Source organism: Lissotriton vulgaris, chromosome 1_2 (genome assembly GCF_964263255.1).
Source record: "Lissotriton vulgaris chromosome 1_2, aLisVul1.2, whole genome shotgun sequence".
Taxonomy (NCBI): domain Eukaryota; kingdom Metazoa; phylum Chordata; class Amphibia; order Caudata; family Salamandridae; genus Lissotriton; species Lissotriton vulgaris.
The window spans coordinates 304,442,057-304,464,149 of NC_141686.1; positions in this window are offsets into that span (position 1 = coordinate 304,442,057).

The window sequence follows — 22,093 nt, forward strand, 5'->3', positions numbered from 1 at the left end:
TTCACAGCTTTGACGGATACTGTGCGAGGCAATTCATGATCTCACCGTTATGTGTCAGTGACGGTTGGTCATGTTAGGGGTGCTACTGGTCGTCTAGCTTAATTCAGGTTTTTTAGGGTTCAGTTTGTGTATAGTGAAACTGAAAGTCTAAATTACTGTTTGTAATAAGACACAGAATTTAACTTCTGTCATTGTAAATAGAAAGTTTGAAGTTTGCATTTAACAATGCTTGTTGATTTCTTGTCTATGGGAAAAGCTTTTTATTTTTCTCTGCCTAGATTGTGCGCGCCTTGTGAGACAGGCTCGCGCTTGTTTTCGAGGTTGGAATCTTCTTGAATGAGAGCTCGTGCTAACTCTCGTGACAGAGCTCAGTTTATAAATACAAGCTCCTGCCAACGCTCGGCGCTTCGTCTCATGTTGTTTCCTGACGAGCGCTTCTGTCTCTGAACCTGCGCTTCGCTTCGTGAACAAATCCAATTAATCTCCTTAATTACCTAACAGGTATTCCTAAAGTATTTCCCCTTAACTTCTGTTCCTAGTCGTGACCTTGAATCGGCTGTCTGATCAGCGGTAGCGCGGTAATTAAATTACCGAAGATTTGAGGCTTTCTGTTTTTCCTCGTGTGACAGCGCGGATATTAAATTACATCATCGGCTTCCTGGAAGGCAGTTGCTGAGTGTTCGAGCCTTCAGTCCTCCGTGTAGAAGTGAGGAAAAGGACAGTAAGAATTTATTTTTCTACAGTAAAGGAACTGAAGAAATCCTTCATTAATTCAAACGTTTACACGGCCTATTAGCTGAACTGAGAACCTTGAAACTCCTAGAAAGAGGCTGTAGTGTGACTTTCTGAGTTTTAGAAACAAACCTTGGCAAAAACAAGGGAACAATTATTCAAAAGTCTGTAAAATGTATATTTATATAGATATATATTAGAACCAAAAACGTATTTAAGATATAGGCTAATTATTTGAAACTGTTAGAGATTGAATCAAGCCTTGGCTAAGGCAAATGTACAAAAGAGATTTCACAAGAAGTTCTTAAGTTGTGAATATAGGAAACTCTTATTTTGGCTCTGAATAGGAAGGTTATTTTTTAAGAGTGCCAAAAGAGAGTTAAACAAAATGTATTGTAATTTTTAGTAGTAGGTTGTTGTGCTACTGTCTTCCTACTGCAGAATTACCTTTGAGCGGAAGAATCGCTGAAGTCTCAGGTATGATCAGTTGCATGAGAGTTACTAGTTCAGTTCACTAAATCTTATTAACAAACTAACTTCTAAATTAAGTTAAGTTAAGGTATTGATTTATTATATTTATTCTCAAAGGTCACAAAATTGAGACTGAGCAATTTCAACTTCCGTGTTGAGTGAGAACAAGGGCTACCAAGACCCATGGTCAGTAGAAGGAGTGATTAATTATTTTCTTGAGTTAAAGAAAATTAGTTTGAAGAGTAATTTATTGTTAAAACTTTGAACTGCAGAATTGTGTGGAATCAGAGTAACGCATTTACGAAGAAAGGTCAACAGCCTGGAACACTCCCAAGAGAAACAACACCAGAAGCCAATATTTGTTTATTTGTTGTTAGTTTCTCTCTCCTCTTCCCCTTTCCCTTAGAGAAAAGTTGACTCAATCAGTGTAGCCTTCTTGATTGTGTTGATCGATCCTTGAGGGAGTTGGGAGTTTGCAGCTTCAAGAGGAAAAGTCAGAAGTGACTCTCAGGAATTACTCAACAGGTCAGGAGAGCTCTTCTCCGTTTCAGCGCCACCTTCCTAATGATGACGTATTTGGAATCACACAGGGTAAAGGTGAAGCTCTTCTGTTTTTTTTTTTTCTTGCTGCCTTGCTTTTGGTCATTCCCTGCTGCCTGCTGTGTACCTGATAGACGCTGTATCTAAACTGCTTATTTTTCATTTATTTCAAGCGCCGCTTTTCCTGTTTGCACGCATTTCCCCCCTCCGCCTCCATTTTGTAGAATTGTTGTTGTTGTTTAGGTCATCCCGAGCCCGCCCCGCCTCCCAGCTAAGACGCCCTCCCACTGACCATATCAGCGCTCCACCACAGTAAAGCGCCGTGACTCGCTCGTTTCCCCTGGACTGAGTGGTCGCTCCCCAGTGTCCTGCTGCGTCACTGGTATCGTTGCTGCCCTGCTTTTGGCCACTCACTGCTGCCTGCTGTGTGCATGATAGACGCTGTATCTAAACTGCATATTTTGTCATTTATTTAAAGCGCCGCTTTTCCTGTGCTGCTGTGTGCATGATAGACGCTATATTTAGACTACATATTTAGTCATTTATTTAAAGCGCCGCTCTTCCTATTGCTGCCTTGCTTTTGGTCATTCCCTGCTGCCTGCTGTGTACCTGATAGACGCTGTATCTAAACTGCTTATTTTTCATTTATTTCAAGCGCCGCTTTTCCTGTTTGCACGCATTTCCCCCCTCCGCCTCCATTTTGTAGAATTGTTGTTGTTGTTTAGGTCATCCCGAGCCCGCCCCGCCTCCCAGCTAAGACGCCCTCGCCCCTCCCCCCTCCACCCTCCATATATGACAGTAGTTCCCGCGCGCAGCGACGGCGCCCAATCCGCGCCAAAGGTGCGCCAAAGGTAAGCCCGTCTACGCCCGTCCGCGCCTGGACCGCGCCCAGCGCCAGACCCCCTGCCCCTCGCGCTGCCCAGCCCTCCCGCTTCACCTACGATGCCGCCACCCTCCTAGCCCTCAACCCCGGTCGCGCCCCCAACTGCGTCCAAGCCGCTCCTGGACGCACCCATGGACCATTCTCCTGCGTCTCCTGCAAATTTAGCGGCACCGACAACATCTCCGCTACGACCACAACACAGATCCCCGACCCCAACCACCTAGAATGCATCCTTCTCAACACCCGCTCGGTCCACAGCCATTGACCTTTGGAACCTACTAGACACCATCTCTCCGGACATCGCCTTCCTAACGGAAACATGGATGAACGCTTCCTCCGCCCCTGACATCGCCATCGCTATCCCTGATGACTATAAGATCACACGCAAGGACCGCACAGACCATACAGGAGGTGGAATCGCTATCGTCCATAAGAAATCAATCAGCATCTCAACCAGCTCTGATGCCAACCTCGCCAACTCCGAACACCTTCACTTCCAGATCCACATCGACCCCAAGACCACACTCAGAGGCACCCTCCTCTACAGACCACCAGGACCACGCGCAAAATTCAGTGAAGACATCACGGACTTCATCACCCCACACGCGCTCCCCTCCAAAGACTACATCCTTCTGGGAGACCTCAACTTCCACCTTCAAAAGATCAACGACCGCAACACCGCCACTCTTGTGGACAACCTCGCCAACCTCGGACTTAAACAACTAGTCACTTCCCCCACCCACATCGCAGGCCACACTCTCGACCCCATCTTCACCTCCAGCAACCATGTCTCCTTCAGCCACACTACGGATCTCCTCTGGACTGACCACAGCTGCGTTCACTTCACCTACAACAAGCCGAAACCCATCATCCACCTCCAACCAACTCTACAAAGAAACTGGAACAAAATCACCACAGAGCAGATCTCCACATCGCTCCTTCAAACCTCCCCAGCCCTCTCTTCTAACGCCAACGAAGCCGCCTCCAACCTCACCCTTTGGTTATCCAACACCGCCGACAACTTAGCACCACTGAAAAAACGTCAACACAAACTTGGCATCAAGAAGGCCTCATGGTTCAACGACGACCTCAAGAAGTCCAAGAAACTGTGCCGCTCCCTTGAAAATGCCTGGAAAAAAGACCCATCCACCAGCAAGAAGGACGCCTTCAAAAGCGCCATCCGTACTCACCACCAACTGATCCGAAAAGCCAAGAAAACAGCATTCAAAGATCGACTTGACAACAACGCCCACAACAGCAAGGAACTGTTCAACATCGTCAAGGAATTTTCCAACCCCTCGGCCAACTCCAACGACATCACCCCCTCTCAAACCCTCTGCGATTCCCTAGCCTCTTTTTTCCACAACAAGATTGCTGACATCCACAACAGCTTCGACAACCAACCCGGAAACCTACCCACCCTTCCATCAGCTGACCATCTTCCCCCCGTTAACACCCTTAACGCCTGGAACCCAATCTCCACTGAGGACACCATCCGCCTGATGAATTCCATCCACTCGGGATCCCCCACAGACCCATGCCCTCACCACATCTTCAACAAAGCAGACTCCGTCATAGCTCCGCACCTCCGAGACGTCATCAACTGCTCATTCAACTCCGCTACCTTCCCAGAAGACTGGAAACACGCTGAACTCACCGCTCTTCTGAAAAAACCAACAGCAGACCCCACCGAACTCAAAAACTACCGCCCCATCTCGCTTCTTCCATTCCCGGCCAAAGTCATCGAGAAAGCTGTCAACAACCAGCTCGCCGCCTTCCTCGAAGCCAACAAATCACTCGACCCCTCACAATCTGGCTTCCGAGCCAAACACAGCACTGAGACCGCCCTCATCGCAGCTACAGACGACATTCGAACTCTACTGGACAATGGAGACACAGTCGCCCTCATCCTCCTTGACCTCTCTGCAGCCTTCGACACAGTCTGCCACAGCACCCTTTTACAACGCCTCAGAAACATCGGAATCCAAGGAAAAGCACTGGAATGGATCACCTCGTTCCTCACCGGAAGAACCCAGAGAGTCCGCCTCCCACCATTCAAGTCCAAGGCCTCTGAAATCATCTGCGGCGTACCACAAGGATCCTCACTCAGCCCCACCCTCTTCAACGTATACATGAGCCCCCTCGCGGCCATCGCCCGCCAACACAACCTCAACATCATCTCCTACGCGGATGACACTCAACTGATCCTATCTCTCACCAAGGACCCCAGCACCGCCAAAACTAACCTACACGAGGGAATGAAAGAAGTTCTCCTACGCGGATGACACTCAACTGATCCTATCTCTCACCAAGGACCCCAGCACCGCCAAAACTAACCTACACGAGGGAATGAAAGAAGTCGCCGAATGGATGAAACAAAGCCGACTGAAACTGAACTCAGACAAAACAGAAGTCCTCATCTTAGGTAAATCCCCCTCTGCATGGGACGACTCTTGGTGGCCGGAAGCCCTCGGAAAAGCACCCATCCCGACAGACCACGCACGGAACCTAGGCGTCATCCTGGATTCTTCACTCTCAATGAACAGACAAGTCAGCGCCGTATCCTCTTCCTGCTTTAACATTCTTCGCATGCTCAGAAAAACATTTCGCTGGATCCCCTCCGAAACAAGGAAAACAGTCACCCACGCTCTGGTCACGAGCCGACTGGACTACGGAAACACCCTCTACGCAGGTACTACCGCAAAACTACAGAAGAAACTACAACGAATCCAAAACGCCTCAGCCAGGCTCATATTAGACATCCCACGCAACGAACACATCTCTGGTCACCTTAAAGACCTCCACTGGCTACCCGTCAATAAGAGGATTACTTTCCGTCTGCTTACCCACGCACACAAATCACTCTACGACATCGGACCAGAGTGCCTCAACTCTCGACTGTCCTTTCATACCCCCTCCCGCCAACTTCGCTCTTCCAGCCAAGCCTTCGCCACTGTACCTCGCATCAACAAGACCACCATGGGTGGCAGATCCTTCTCATACCTAGCTGCCAAAACATGGAACTCACTCCCCGCTTACCTTCGCCTCACCCAGAATCACCTAGCGTTCAGAAAACAGCTTAAAACGTGGATTTTTGACAAATAATCCTCCTCCCCTTCCTAAGCGCCTTGAAACCCTCTGGGTATGTAGTGCGCTATATAAATGTTATGACTTGACTTGACTTGACATATGAAGTGATGAACTTACATGGATCCATTCGCCTAAATACTATTTCGCCGGCAAGGTACTGTCTTTTGACATTTATAGTCGAGAGTGATGGAAGCAATATTCACTCACAGGTTTACCGCAATGCCAGCAACACGTGTCTTCGGTGATGCGCACAGTGTCTTTCACCTATATTTTCCGCGTGCTGTGTGTATAAACTGCAGTGGTTTGTAACATGTTTTTTTTCTCCCATTAACATTTACAGGGGAGCGCACCGCGCATGCACGCAGTTTTTAGTTTCACATGTTTTATGTGTAGTAGCGCACCGCTGATGCGCACAGCAATTTATTTAAATTTATTATTATAGTTTAGTTATCGAAGTGGATGGCATTGTGAAAGTTCATAGAATATGTCAACTTTCGAGTTCTGCAGTCTTCGAGTCTTACAATTGATCCCTGTATTTCGATGCACCACCTTTCTGAAGATTTAATGCTGTTTTGGGCCATCGGTGGTGAGTGGTGTTGTTCTTGTAGTGTTCGGGGACATATACAAAATAAGGGATGTGCGCAGAGCAAGAATGAGAGGAATATCGGAGCTCCAGTGACTTTTGACAGAAGAATGAGTTTGAGACGATTATCAGAGCTCTGGGGTTACACTGCCATCTAGTGTCTAATTTTAGTACTTATTTGATACATTTTTGCAATGTCCATTTTCACACGTTCATAGTGCTAGTCTTTTCCTACACTTTTAGTCATTATTCTTGTGCATCAGTGTTGATCTGTTTCAATTCACACCACAAGTATACTATTGTGTTTTGCTTTATGATGTTATGTTTAGTGTACATTCTTTTCTGTTATAAGGTAGTGAGGATTTTTTTTATGGTGGAGTTTTCAATTTTAGTAGTCACATTTACTCCATACTTACCTCACAAGTGCACTATGGTTCTACCTCTACTAAGGTGTATATTGTCTTTTCTTGTACTTGAGTTCACTAAGTTTTGTGTGGACTTTCGTCCAACTCATTTGTACACAAATTTTCTACCTCTCCGCGAGGTGTGTTTTGGGTTTTCCCCTTTATTTATGTCTTTAGTTGCACGTTGTGCACTGTCATTAGTGCACAACGTAGACCTCTTCACGGGGTGTTCTGTTTACTATGCATAATTATTGACCTTTCCTAAGGTTTGTTTGTTGGGTCTTTTCCATTATTATATGCATTTCTGTTTGCTTGTTTAAGGCCCTCACTATTGTGCACATCTTATCTTTCTTTTGATGTTTAGTGCGGGTTTAGTTTAATTTTGTATCTGTGACCATTGTTTTTCTCCATTCGAGGATACCCATGCATAAGTAAAATTTTACCCTTAATGGGTGTATGGTCTCAGTCGCCGTAATGCATGGGTTAAGTTACTCTGGGCGTTTTGTTCATATACTTGTTTTGTGTTTTCCACTTTAGCCCAGTTTAAATTTTTCTTGTGTATTTTATACTCTGTCTATTCGTTTTCTCCTTATCTGTGCTGTCCTTTTCTAGCTTACCTGGCCAGTAGGTGTGAAATGAACTGCCAATGATGGTTTTCCTGCCTATTCTTTAACTTTGCTTTCTTTTTCGTGTTCAGAGAGGAGGATGAGTAATATGTCTATAATGGGATCTAATATGGAATCTCTATTTGTATTTAGTATGCTTCCTCATCTCTCTTCTATTGTCTTTACTTTTACTGCTGGTTCTTCAGCTCTCTTTGATTCTCTTTTGTACGTTTTTACTTTTGGTTTCCTCATCTCTCTTTTATTGACTTTACTATGCTGCTGGTTCTTTAGCTCTCTTTGATTCTCTTTTGTACGTTTTTACTTCTGGTTCAGCACACTCTTTGCTTTTCTCTGGTGCGTTAATTTCTTACTTAAGTTTCTTTCTTTGTGTTTCATTTTTAAGAAAGAAGGATATGTAATATCTTAATAAATATGTTCACATGTCTTCTTCTACTCAACCAGTGAAACTCTATTAATGTGATGTCATTTAGAATGTTAGTACCTGATTCATCACTAGGGCTGAGCACCTAGCCAGGCGCTCCTGGTGGGGCTAATTGATATTGTACTTCCAACATGTATCTTGTACAATAAATCTACTTAAAAGCAACCTTCAGTCTGGACCCAAGTTACTACACTTACATTCATAGGCAGCAGCACAAGCCCTGTGCACCGGTTGGGGGCGGGGAGTATAGGCTCTTTAGCTTTACACAGCTACTGGTTGCATAAGTCCTCCTTACAGAGGTGTAAGCCCCAGAGACAGTGCTTCACGTGACCTCTGCAAACCATGGATTTTGCTCGGGTCACACGCACACCCTGCCTCTTGTACTACAAGGCATATATTGTACTGTTCTTCCTTGCTATTTGAGTGAAAGAGTATAGCCTTTCCATGCACTAGTTACCGGTTCCAAAGCATTAGACATTTAATGGAGGGCCGTTACCTCTGGCGCAGTGCCAGACATCATCACCAAGGGATGCCCCACCGCACCCTACATCTTTTGATTCCTCCACAAGTTATTTTTAGATAGTGTTCCAAAGTAATGTGCCAGATGTCTTCTTTTATTTCAGTTAGTTCTTACACTCGTAGGTGCCTAATAGAGGTACAGCCCCACATACCTCAACAACCACATAAACTCTCACACACTTATCAGAATGTTCTACCCAGCCACACTCCTACTCGCACACACACCTGCATATACAGAAGCAGATCGGGTAGTCATGCCTTCTAACTCCCTTCTAAAGCCTGGAGTGATCTGGCCCTGCACATCAGAGCCACCTCTTCAGTTCTTGAATGCCACAAGAAACTGAAGACCGGACTCTTCACCTAGCCCTACTATGGCCAAAAAAGATGTCCTTCTCGAGTCCCAGGATACCCTTCTGGAATAACATAAAACACGGATTTCTGATATCCTGCATAGGCATCTGACTTTGTGCCTCTTGCTACACGACTTGTTTGGTGAACCTGAAGCAAGCATTGGTCTCTTGGTATCTTGCTGTAAGGGAGACTATCAGATGGGTTGTTAGTCTGGAAGGAAGGGTCCTGTTCTGTGACTATCTTTTGATCTCAGCTTGGATAAACAATGAGCTTAGCCTTGCATGACCTTGCGGACAGTGCAGAGTAAATAGAACTGTTCTACTCTGCATAATAAATAGCAGTCTAACTGATCAGAAAAGGATACAGAGAAGCATACTGTGTTGACTGACAAGTTGGTAGATCTAAACCAGTGGAAAGTCAGTCGCGTTTGATGTGGGGATGAGAGATGGTGACCAATGTCTTTTTGGAAGTGATTTGATTGCCCTTGGTTCAGCACTACATGGTTTCACTAATAAAACCGTGCTCTGCATGAGAGTTTCTGATGGGATGCTCTGCCTCTGAAAATGCTACTAACAATCCAACTCTGCATAGTAAGAGGGCAAGTATCAAATACATGGGTGGGTGTGATTTGGGGAGTGTGCCTAGTAGTATGTAATCATTAAAATCTGTTTTTTTCTTCACATGGTGGAAATCGTACTCAGGAGCACACTTTGATGGTGTCTGTGATGAAGGTGAAGAAGATGAACAATCACGTCATGCTAGCAAGACTGTTGGATGCTGCCAAAGAAACCTCATTCAGGTAAGCCGGTGACTAGAAGGTATACCAAATCTGTGGACCTCCTGGGAAGCATCTTGGTCTACGCTCTAGGAATCCGGATCTAGTTTTACTCTTTCAACAAGAGGAGCACAGGGTCAGGTTATAGACATACTCTTTTTTCCCTCCTAGGTGGACCTGGAACTTCAACAATAGTCAACAATACGTTTTGCTTAAGGGCAGCTTGCAGGTTTATGGCAGCTTGCCTTGAGCTAATGCCCTCACTGAGGTGTTTTTGCTGCCAGCAGAGCCACAGCACTACTTTGCACAGTTGGTTCATGGCAACTTGCCTCTCGTTTTGCTTCTCCTCGCTCTGCCAGGAATGTTTAGAACAGGGACAGGAGGTAGACACACTCTCTCTCTTTTTCCCCTTCTAGGTAGACCAGAACTTCGACAACCACCAACTACACATGTTTAGGCTAGGGCCAGTTTGTAGGTGCATGCTTTGCAGCTTGTCGTGAGGTAATGCACTCACTGAGGTGTGTTTGCTGCCAGCAGAGCCACAGAACAACTTTGTACAGTTGGTTCAAGGCAACCTCGCTCTTTTTTTGTGTCTCCTGGCTCTGCCAAGAATGTTATTTTTTTAACATATCTTGATTGCCATTTTAAAACATACATTTCAATCATATATTCATAGTACTCAGCGTTTAAATGTATTAAAGATTTTCTCAGCGGTCAGCCTTTTCAGATCTTTTCCCCATCTTCTAGCTCTAAGACCCATGCGTCTCTGTATGGGGTACCACAGGGCTCGATCCTTAGCCCAGTGCTATTCAATCTCTATGTTAGCCTGCTAGCTACAATTGCGGAAGAAGCTGGGTTGTCTATCTTTTCTTATGCGGATAACACCCAGCTAATCTTCTCCTTATCCTCCAAAGAGCCATCTATGGTGTCATCTCTACAAGTAGGGATGCAAAAGATAGCTAGCTGGATGCACACTAATTGGCTAAATTGAAACGGTGGAAAAACTGAGGTTCTGATCCTTAAGAAAAACAAAGATCTCTGGGGCCCTCATCACTGGCCCCCCCAATTGGGCGATTTGCCTCAACTGGTGCAGATAGCAGGTAACCCAGGCGTAGTCATAGATGATCAGCTATCTATGAGGCAGCAAGCAGTCAAGATCGCATCAACTTGCTTCGCCATCCTAAAATGGCTTCGCAAAGAACTTTGGATGTTGCCTGGTCCCACACAAAGAACTGTGATCCAGGCTTTGATTATGTCCAAGCTGGACTACGGCAATGTCCTGTACCTAGGAGCAAATAAGGAGGTTGTTCGCAAACTGCAAAGGGTTCAGAACTCTGCGGCTAGACTGCTCTGTCATGTGCCGAAAAATTCCTCTATCTCAGGCTCTCTCAATGACCTCCATTGGCTCAGAATAGAGAACCATACTAAATTAAAGGCCTTATATTACATGCATAAGATCAAGCTGGGCACAGCACCTCAATATCTGAGCTCCTCAGCCCATCCATATCTTCCGACACGCCTGCTTCGATCCTCCTCTCAAGCCAAATTTCTAGATCCCAGGTTCAAACTGTCATGTATGGGTGGTCGGTTCTTTAATTAACCAGCACTTCCTACACCCAAAAAAAGTGGCGAGGACTATAGTTAATGTCATGTTTTTTTAATTGGCCATAGAGCAGCCATGGTCTGCAGCCTTACACTTCATTCAAGCAGAAGAACATGTTCGAACAAGACTGTGTCTAAATACAACACTATTGCACACACCAAATATACCTCAGGCCATACAGAATATCACTTTGCTTTGCCAGAACTTCCATTTTCTCAACCATTACTCTTATTGACAAATAAATAGATATAAATGAAAAGGGCCTGTATTTGAATTTCATAGTACAACTCTCCCTTTTGTACACCTAGAATCATTGCGGCTCGGAGTTAGTAAGATTTCAGGAGGACCTCATTTTCAAAAGTTGGTTTCCACCTCTCAGAATCAGATTCTTGGTCCCCCTTCTAAGTCAAACAGATCACTTGACTCGTGGGGTGTCTGGTGACAGTAATGGAGCAGGAGACAGAGAAAGAAAGCGAGCTGCAAAAATGGAAGGGGGCTTAGGGATTGCTGCAGCATGAACAGTGACAAAGCTGCAAGTGAGGAAAAATAAAAGAGAGTGGATACAGAGTCGCCTACTGGAGAGGTGAGAGGCTGTTAAAAAATGCTCTGGAGCAGCAAGTGTTGCGGCACCCCGCCAAGTGAATCCGGACAATGCTGATTTTACTACCCCAACAGTAGTCAAAGGGGCCATTTCCTTGCCTGCACCAGGGTCTATGGCATCGTTGCTACGCTAACACAGGACAAATGAGAAAAAGCTTTTCAATGGGGAAGATACTTCAAAGTGTTGGGAGAGTGACTGAGTTGTGAGAGAGGTTAGAATGTTCAGATATGTGCAGGAAAGGAGACTCGAAGAGATACAGGAGATAGTACAAAGAGCATCATGAGAGGTGAAATTATAGAGTGAGAGTACAAAAAGACAAGGTGGAGCTGCAGGAGAGGTAAATTGGATGTACAACAAATATGGCGTGTGCTAAAAGAGACTGGTTTGAAAGTTGAGTTACAAGAGGAAAGTAGGTTGTGAAAGGAGACGTGTTTGAACAAGATCGCATGACTGAGTGGGATCTAGTGGAGTAGAGAGTCAATCATGATTCCGTGCTTTGAGTTAGTGCACTCAGCTTTACCTGACCTAAATAAACACGATCCTGGCACAAGCACTTTTTGAGCTCTGTTCTGCAACCCTTAGAAGATATGGAAAACCTGAAGCAATTGTGAAAAGATTTTTTGGGTGAAGTGTTGCGTTAGGGATGCTTGATAGGTATTTTTGGCTACACTATAGCTACCTTTGCTTGATTCTTATCTGGATATGGCTGACAATGGAAGCCGTAAAAAGAGCGCGAAGCGTTCTTCTTCATTGACGGTATTGGAGCGACAGGAGGGTTTGGGAGCTGGTGCTCCACAGCATGGCGCGCACAGAGGTTTAATTGCTTTGGGTGAGGGGAGAGGTGGTTATGTTGAGGGCAGGGACGTTTTCTCGTTTCCTCATGCGGCACCTGGTCGTGTTCAATTTGATCATCACTTGATAGAGGCTGTGAATATGGTAGTTACTGGTGTACCTCATGAAGATTTTAGCCAGGCTTCTGTTCCTATAGATGTTCCACAGGAAGAGGGGACATTTGAAGGGGCAGGTTTTGCGCATAGCCCCTTGTTGTTTTCTTGTCGTCCTTGTGAGCATGAGGAGGCTGTGTCTGTTTTAGGAAGTTGTAGAGGTGAAGGGGAGTGGGCTCAAGTTGGGGAGGGGGGTGCCAGTGTTGGCGCGGTTTTTGAGGGGAGTGTTAACAGATCAGGGGCGGGTGGTCAGGTTGTAAGTTTTTCTGATAATGTTGCATTGCATGAGAAGGAAGGTGGGGTTGCTCAGGGTGTTCCTTGTTCACTTTCTCGTGGTGGTAGTAATTTTGGGCATGGTGATGTTTTACCTGTTAGGGGTTTTGTGGGTACACGGGGTGAGGGTGATGGGGTTATTGTGGGAGATAGGGGTGCTGCTCCATCCGGTTTCACAGAGCTGGAGTTAGGTCAAGCACGTGCTGGGGTTCCTTCTACATGCTCTCAAGATGGTAGGGATTTTGGGCGAGTGGGTAGTGTGTCAGTTCAAGGAGCTTCAGATGCTGTTCCTTGTTTTGCAGAGGGCAGGGGTGGTGCACATTTTGAGTATCAACCTTCTGGTTGGGAGCGTTTTGGGAGGGTGGGCATGGATAGGATTGGAATGCAAAGAGAGGGGGGGGGGCCAGGGGTTGGCTGAGAGGACGTGTGGCAGGGTGCCTTCGGTGGTTGCGCCTACTAGAATGGTTTCTAGTGACGATGAGGATGTGGTGGGTGATTCTCCTGTGAGGAGGGCACCTTTGAGGAGTGAGGGTAGGGTTTTGTCTCTTGATAGGTTGCAGGCAAGGTCGGTTAATCCAGTTGTCTTGCAGCAGCCTAGGGCTGGCACAGGTTTTGTTATGAGGGGCCCCAGCACACCAGTCCAAACTTTATCTTTTCAGGTCGTAGATCAGTTCGGCGGTCCAGACTCGGTAAGGGGTGTGGTCCAGTCCGATTTCGCAGAGGTGAAGTGAGGAGAGAGCCTAGCGCGGCGATCTCTATTCCACCGAGGGATCCCGTCGCGGTCAGCACACGAAGGTATTGCCCAACCTCACTGGCCCCAACGAATAGCAGGTCTAGGTGGTCGACCTTGCCGTTGGCTATGGAGCTACAGATGTAGCGGGGGAAGATACAGGCGTGTACAGTCTGCTCCCCCTCCAGGAAGATATTCTATTCAGTCTGAGCTTAATGTTTCTAATGACGGGTTGGGTAAGACCCGAGGTGTTGTGGTACATGAAAATGTGGGGCTTCTGGAGATGGGGCCAGTGGTTTTGGACTATGATGATGACACTCCTGAGGAAGGAGAATTGAGTCCTCTCATGTGTCCCATAGTGTTTTTCAGGTGTCAGTTGCAAAAAAGTCAAAGGAGAGACGAGAGCATGGCCCATCCAGTAGGGCTCCTTGAGGAAGGACCATGTTGGATTTTTCTGCGCCACGGACAGAGGCGGCAAAGACAATTCCTTTAGAGCCAGGTGAGAGAGCACTTACACAGGCCAAACCAAAAATGATGTCTGTGGGGACGGTAGCGGAGGGGGTTGGGGGGTTGGGGAAGGGAGATTGTTGAAAGGGAGATTTGTTAAGGATACAGGTGTAGGTACGTAGGTCAATGTTGGGTCAGTTGAAGGTAAGACTGAAAGTGGTACAAATGCGGATGCTGTAGAAGGAGTTAAAGACCCACTGCACAGTAAAGAGTTGAAAATTAAAAGAATTGCCATATATGGGAGTCACTAAACCTTTGGGCGCTCATATTATGTTGGCAATGAAAGAGCGCATTTGGAAGTATGTGGAGATATTGAAGCTCCTTCACCGTGAAGTTAGGTCTAAAGAAGGCTCAAAGGAAGAGGAGTATGAGCTAGCAAAACGCTCGAAGGTACCACTGACGATTGAGAATTGGACAGCGGCTTTTCTCATTTATGCAAGTGTTTACTGTGAGAAATTTCCAGAGCACAGCGTTTCTGTATTGAAATACATGGATGTGATACGGAAAGCGCAGCTTACTGGTGGGGGATATGCTTGGGCCCAGTATGATGAAGAATTTAGGGCAAGGATGGCATGGGACTCGGAAGCAAAGTGGGCGGAGTTGGATACTGATTTATGGCAGCATACGATGGGGGCCGCCTCTGGGGGCAAGACCATTTTTACGGCCAGCGGTCTCCCTTTAATTTATCAGCCCTTTCAGGGGAAGCTCACCTGGGGAGGGGTGGGGAGTGGTTCGGGTTCACAATCAGGAAATGGTGCTTGCTGGGACTTCAATAAGGGGTTGTGCAGCAGAGAGTATTGCAAAGATAGGCATGAGTGCTCATGCTGTGGAAGGCGACACCCTTTGTTTAAATGCTGGGGGCCCAAGCTGGGAGGTGTCCAACAAGGGAACCAGACAAGTTCAGGTGCGGCAGGATCGTCACAGCAGTTTAAAGGGAGCCGGGGAGGTAGAGGCGCGCAGGGCTCTGGGCCAAAGGGCTCTCACACCAGTTAAGCTGCCGCAGTTACAACGGGCCCTTCAGGATTATGAGAACGCAGCTGTTAAGCAGAAGCTCTTGGAGGGCTTTCAATTTGGTTTTCGTTTGGCCTACCTGGGGCCAAGGCAGAGGCGTTGGGCAGACAACTTAAAGTCAGCTTTGGAGCATAAGGCAGTGGTGCGAGTGAAATTGAGTAAAGAAGTGCGTGAAGGTCGGATGGCAGGCCCTTTTCATGACTGGCCGATCCAAGATTTGATAATTTCACCAATTGGTGTGGTCCCTAAAAAGGAGCAGGGACAGTTCAGACTTATTCAGCATTTATCATGGCCGGAGGGGTCTTCTGTGAATTATTTCATTGATGAGGAGGCTGCTTCGGTTTCATATTCCTCAGTTGACGTGGCCATGTCACTTGTTGTGACCGCGTGCGCAACTGCTGAGATGACTAAGTGTGACATTAAGTCTGCATTCCGGCTGCTTCCAGTCCATCCAGATGACTGGTGTCTTCTGGGTATTCATTTTGAAGGGGAATGGTACGTGGACAAAGCATTGCCGATGGGTTTTTCCATTTCATGTGCTCTTTTTGAATGTTTCAGCACTTTTTTGCAGTGGCATTTCACACACCATTCTGGTCACGCCCTGGTTACGCACTATTTGGATGATTTCTTTTTTGTGGGTTCCCCGGGCTCCGCGGAGTGCCAGGCAGCTCTGGACACTTTTCATGGGCTCATGGAGGAACCAGGCATGGATCCTGAGAAGACTATGGGTCCAGCCACAGTATTATCATTCTTAGGCATTGAAATTGATTCTGTGGCGATGCAGGCTCGCCTGCCGGAGGATAAGAAAACAAAAATGCTGGAACTATTGAGTGGTATGTTGTTGAAACAGAAGGTGCAGGTGAAAGATTCAAGTGTTGCTGGGGCACCTTAATTTTGCGTGCAGAGTGATGAGAGCGGGGAGGACTTTTTGTCGGTGATTGGGCAGGGCTCTGGCTGGACAACACTTGCCGCACCATCATGTGCGTCTGTCGGCAGGAGTCAAAGAAGATTTGCGGATGTGGAAATTTTTCCTTACTTCCTTTCATGGTGTGCCTTTGGTCAGAGATATGGATTTTCAGTGGGATGTGCAGGTGTTTTCTGACGCTGCGGGCAGTGAGGGTTTTAGCCTGTACTGGAATGGGAGATGGTGTGCGGAGAGATGGCCGGAAGAATGGTTGAATGGGGGAAGGATTATAACATTTCTTGAGCTTTTTCGTTTGCTGGTGGCTTTGGCTCTGTGGGGTGAGGACTTGGCACACAAAAAAGTACTTTTTCGTGTGGACAACATGGCCGTGGTCGAGATTGTGAATCGGCAGTCAGCCAGAGATGAGCAGGTTCTGAAGCTAATGAGAGTCTTTGTGTTGGGTTGTTTGAAGCATGACATTGCATTTCGAGCCTTACACATTCCTGTTGTGGACAATGACATAGCGGATGCTTTATCTTGTTCGCAGTGGGGGAGATTCCGTGGACTGGCCAGGGAGGCGGACAGATCACCGACCCCAATGCCGATTCATCTGTGGCACGCAGGCAACGTCGGGTATTACAACTGGTGGTAGGTTCTTTGTCTATGTCCACGCGTTCAGCTTCTTTGGCATGGAAGGAGTTCCTGGAATCGGGGGCGTCCAGGCATGAGGAAGTTTGGCGCCGTTGAGAGGATGTGATCCAGCTTATTTTGGACCTTATGGATAAAGGTTTGTCTAGAGTCACCATCGCAGGAAAGTTGGCAGGGATATCCTTCATGGGTAAACTTTTTTGGGGATATTCTCCTTCAGCTGGTGAGATTGGCAAGAGAAGGCTGGAGGGTTGAGCCAGGGAGCGGGGAGGTTCCACAATGTCTAGGGCTGCTTTATCTTGGCAGACATTGGCTCGGGTATTAGCTGTCTTGCCTTCAGTTTGTAGCGATGATTTCAAAGCTTGTTTGTTTTCCATGTTGATGGCCTTTATGTTCTTTGGGGCTTTTCGTGTTTCAGAATTGTTCGGTTCTAAAGGTAAGGTTGGTATCTGCTGGAGAGATGTTTTTTGCTCCGAAGAGGGTGTTTATGTGTGGCTCTCTTGTTCCAAGACTGATCAAAGGAAATTGGGTAAAGGGGTGTGGTTGGAAGCGCGTTCCCCTAAGAATACATGTCCGTTGCCGTTGGCTCGCCACTGGCGCAATTTATCAGGGGGTTCTGATGGTGATCTTGTTTTCCAGCACGTTAACAAAGCTCCGGTTACAGCGTACCAATTGCGCATGGTTTTGCGTAAAGCGCTGCAGCAGATTGGTTTGGATGGGGACCAATTCGGCACACACTCGTTTTGTATTGGTGCAGCAACAGAAGCGCATAACAGGGGTTGGTCTGAAGGGGACATCATGGGGGGGCCGCTGGTCATCAAAGTGCTTTCAGAGTTATGTGTGGGGAGATGCGGGGAGGCGCATGCGTCATCCTCTTTTCCTTGAGCATTCATTGTTTTCTCTTTTACAGGTTCTGTGGCTGGGCCCCGATCCCAAGCGGTGACGGTGTGGATTGTGGGCCATTCATTCGTCAAGTGGGCCCGGGTTCAGGCTGCCCAAAGTTATTTTGGAGAATTGTTGGGATTTAACGATAAATTGTTTAATATTGTTTGGAAGGGTAAAGGGGGGATGCTTTGGAATGAATTAATTCCGTGTCTTAACAAAGGTTTGGTTGGGAATTGTTGTCTAGATATTTTAGTAATCCACTTAGGCGAGCATGATCTCTGTGCAACTAAAGGGGTTGTTTTGTTCCAGGCAATGAAGAGGGATTTAAGTTTAATAAAGGAACGTTGGGCTGGTTGCCATATTTTTTTGGACCGAACTGTTACCCCGCAGGATTTGGCGTGGAGGGGTGAACCCGAGAGCAGTTGACAGGGCCAGAAAGAAGGTGAATGCCGAGGTTTCTCGATTTTCCCGACAGCTGGGTTTTGGGAGACTTTCCCACAGAGAGATTAGTTTTGAGGCGGTTTAGTTTTTTAGGGACGATGGAGTCCATTTATCCAGAATAGGCATGGACCTGTATTTGTTGGAGTTAAGAGAAGTTTTGGCGAGGGCTTTGACCATGCAGCGTTGAGTGTTTCGTTTTCATACCGCCTTTTTTCCTATTGGGGGGGCAAAAAGGGGGGGGGTAGTATTGCTCCCCCCGCCTCCTTCCTGGGTGGCGGGGTCTAGTTGTTTCTGGGCAGTTGGTGTCAGATTTTGATTGATTGTTGTTCAGGTTTGTGTTAGCGACAGGGAAAGGATAAGTTGGTCATTGGTTGGATGATCATATGTTTTGGGGGTTTGACAGAGGTGAAGGGGCAGGCAGGTGATTGGTTAAGGATGGGCCTGGTATGTGTAAGTTATTGGGATTGATATGATGACGTTATGTTTATTAATGCTGATGTAATGTTTTATAATGTTGGTATAATGTTTGAAATAATGTATTGCATGGGTGGGGGAGGGGCCATGAAACTTTAAGGGGAGGGGGTGGCAGCGGGGGTCAGGTTTATTTATTTATTTAGTGAGGTCTAGTTTTGAAATGTGCACCTGTTCCTAATAAAGCGGCCTTTTCCACGCTCAAGTTTCTGGTCTGCTTTAACCCCTGCCCCTGCGCCCTCCCTCCCAAGTTGCCTGGTGTGGGTGCTTTTTGACTCGCCATTCCGCGATTAGCCGTGAAATCGGCACTTTTGTAAAATGCAGCGATTTTTACAAAAGTGCCTGCGAAATCAGCACTTTTTTAAAAATCGCTGCATTTTTACAAAAGCTAATCCATGCTGATATATCCTGGGGGGTCTATATACTAAGGGAGTATCCTATTTGGGCTTTTTTTCAGCTTCTTTGTCTGTGAACTAGGGTTACTTTAACATTCTTTAACATTCATACAGCCCTGTTTGCTGATAAATCGCTCAATCTGTTCAGTGCGCTTTATTTACAAGCTCTGTGTTGATTTACCCAATTCTGCTCATTTGTGATCACCTAGGACCTCAAATTAATATAGCAGTCAACGTAAGACAATGAGTTTATACTGGCATTCCGTTCTTCAATTAGGCGTGGCCTAATGCAGATGAGGAGTAAGCTTGTATGATAACCATCACGTGCACAGTTGTAATGAGCTACCATGTTTAAGCATCCTGACAAGGTTGCAAGCCGAGTCTCTATGGAGTTTTACCCAGTCCATGTTTGCAAAGTTCATAATACACCACGGGTTCCTTCCTGCAGCTCCACAGTCAATATTTTTATAATAGCACACTTCTTTTGAAAATGCTACGGGTCACTAAGCCGAATTGCTTGGATGAGGTGCAGGCCAGCTATAGATTTAGAAACTGGCAGATGTCAATTATTGACAGAATTCTTGAAACCTTGCAAAAAAAAGTCTTATTCACACCCCAGCAAAATCAAAGGCGAGAGTGACAGAGTCCAATCACAGACGTAGATCTGCCCTTTGATCGGAGCTTCTTGGTAAGTTTTTTATATCTGTGTCCAGCTGTATTGTTTTTTGCTTTATGGCTAGCCAAGATCTTTTGATTTAAAAAAAATCATATATATCATATATCGCAGCAAATCCTGCTATGACTGGTCGGACTCCTTGTAAAGCAAACCTTTCTTTTAACTCCTTTCCCTTTCCTTTTCCTATTTATTTCCTTGCTAATATTTTAAGAATTTTGTTTTAAATGTTGTAGTATGCCACATATTGTAATGGTTTTAATTAACCGAACAATAAAGAACTTACTTACTTACATATATAAAATAAATATACTTGTAAGGGTTTTCGCTCAGCTCTCTTTATCTATTGGTCTGTCATTGTGTCATTAACATTTTTGTTCTGCCACCAGCACATACACAATGGAGTATAGTTTCAGCCCACTTTTCCAATGGCTTACCTCTCTGTGACTGATGGCAATCTGCTCTTGCACAATGTATAGATACGCACAAAAATAAGTCTCCTTATGCAGTGTTACATTTTTTTCACAAACATTGGTAAATCCAAAAGTTGGTAGTCAAAGCCAGGCCTTTGGCTTTGCCAATGCATGTTATACTATGGTATGGACAGTGCTTGCTGTTCTTTGGGGAGAGGGTTGTGTATCAATAATATTAAAAAGACATCAACAAAAGCGTTTCCTTTAGCACCTCAGTTGCATATGCTTTGCAAAAATAATGATGTCCTCATCATATTGTTTTCTGGTTATTTCTAGGAACGGGTTGCCGGTCCTCCATTAATAATATGCTCTTAGAACAGCTGGTAAAAGACTAGAAGGATCAGGAAATTTGAATAGCAGACATTTAGCATAATTCATATGAGAAAGAAGTTCATACATGGCATGTCCTCTTAGAGAATGGACAAAAATGGAATTACAGGAGATTAGCTTTGTATGAGAAAAGAAATTATGTCTCTTGTGATAATTTGGATCTAATTGTGTGTATAACCTCTATGTGTAAAGCGCTCTGATATTCGCAAGGATCTTGTTCGCGCTCTATAAAACTTTCAAAATAAATTAATCCCGGGTCATTTTATCATAAAGTTTATTTATCAGTTTGTGTGTGTGTGTTTTTTTTAGCTTTATGAGCCATCTTTGACACTTCAGAGCTCAGACTGCTAGGTGCCCGATGAGCAGGTGGGAGGTGGGGGTTGGGTCCGAACATCGGAGTCTTCTCAGCGACGTTCCCTAGACTAGCACCAAGACAGACATGTACTCACTGACTAGCCTAGTCAGAGTGCATGTCTGTCTTGGTGTTGTAGAACAATGTCGGGTTTCTTAGTATCGACCTGCAGAAATATTGACTGAAGAATATCTACTACCACTATATCAAGGTGAGTATATATGACTAAGTGTAGTACCTCAGTATAGTGTGTTTTTTTACTATTGAGCTGCCTCAATATTGACTAAAGAATGCCATCACTATATTATGGAGAAGTGTGGCTCACTGGTTAGAGGAGGCAGACCCTGATGCAGAGGTCAGACCCGGGACCAGGGTTCAATTCCCGACGCGGCAGGGTCTTGAGCTCAAAAAGTTCATGGACTTGATAATTCTCGCCTCGATGCCTACTCGAATCATGGGTTCACACTCTGCAACTCTGGGCAATAGCTTGCTTAATCTCCACTACGCCCCTACCGCAATGGGATGCCTGGTCTTCACCTTGGAGATGCCCAGTAGAGGTTATCTCGCAGGGAAAGCCAGGACGGGTTCCCAAAGCAAGTGCTAAGAGACCTGTCGGTGATTTGGCGCTATATAAATCGAAATTAACATAACATAACATATTGACAAGCTAATTAAATGTGTAGATGCGTAGATTTACAATGTCATAATAAATACGCCTGTAATGCTGTTTTGCTGCCTTGGGCTGCTGACGGGGAGCCTTTTGCTTTTCGTGGGAACCTGCTGCGCTCGCCGCATCGCCCTGGTGGGACTCGTGGTCCCAGGGTGCACCACCACTGATTTGGGCACATCTGCTGCATTCGGGAGGCGCTGACACCGTGCTATAAAGCGCCACCTTGCTCCACGCAGCGCGAGACGCCTGTAACACTGTTTTGCTGCTCTGGGCTGCTGACGTGCAGTCTTTTGCTTTTTGAGGAACCTGCTGCGCTCACCGCATCGCCCTGATGGGACTCGTGGTCCCAGGGTGCACCACCACTGAATTGGCACTGGCCGCACTACCCTAAAGCCAGCCCTGACAACAAATGTTAATCCTGCATGCTGCCAATCAAAGACAAGCTTTTAATATCTGCCTACTGAATACTACTACCTCACAGTGTGTTTCTGCCTGCCCAGTGTGTGACGGTCCCTGGGGAGCATTGCTTTTGGGGCATTTATTCATTAACATGTTTATGACCTATATGTAGCCTTGAAGCCAAAGAGTCTACATTGTAAATAAACCAAATATACATAGCTTCATGTTGTTAAATAACTAGAAACATTAAGATATCTGTGTTTGTTGTCGGAAAAATGGCCAAATAAAATGCCGCAAAATTGCCGGTAAATTTCCATATTTGCGCCGCTAAATTTCCATTTTTGTGCCGCTAAATTTGCGAATCCATGCCGCTATATCCTTGGGGGTC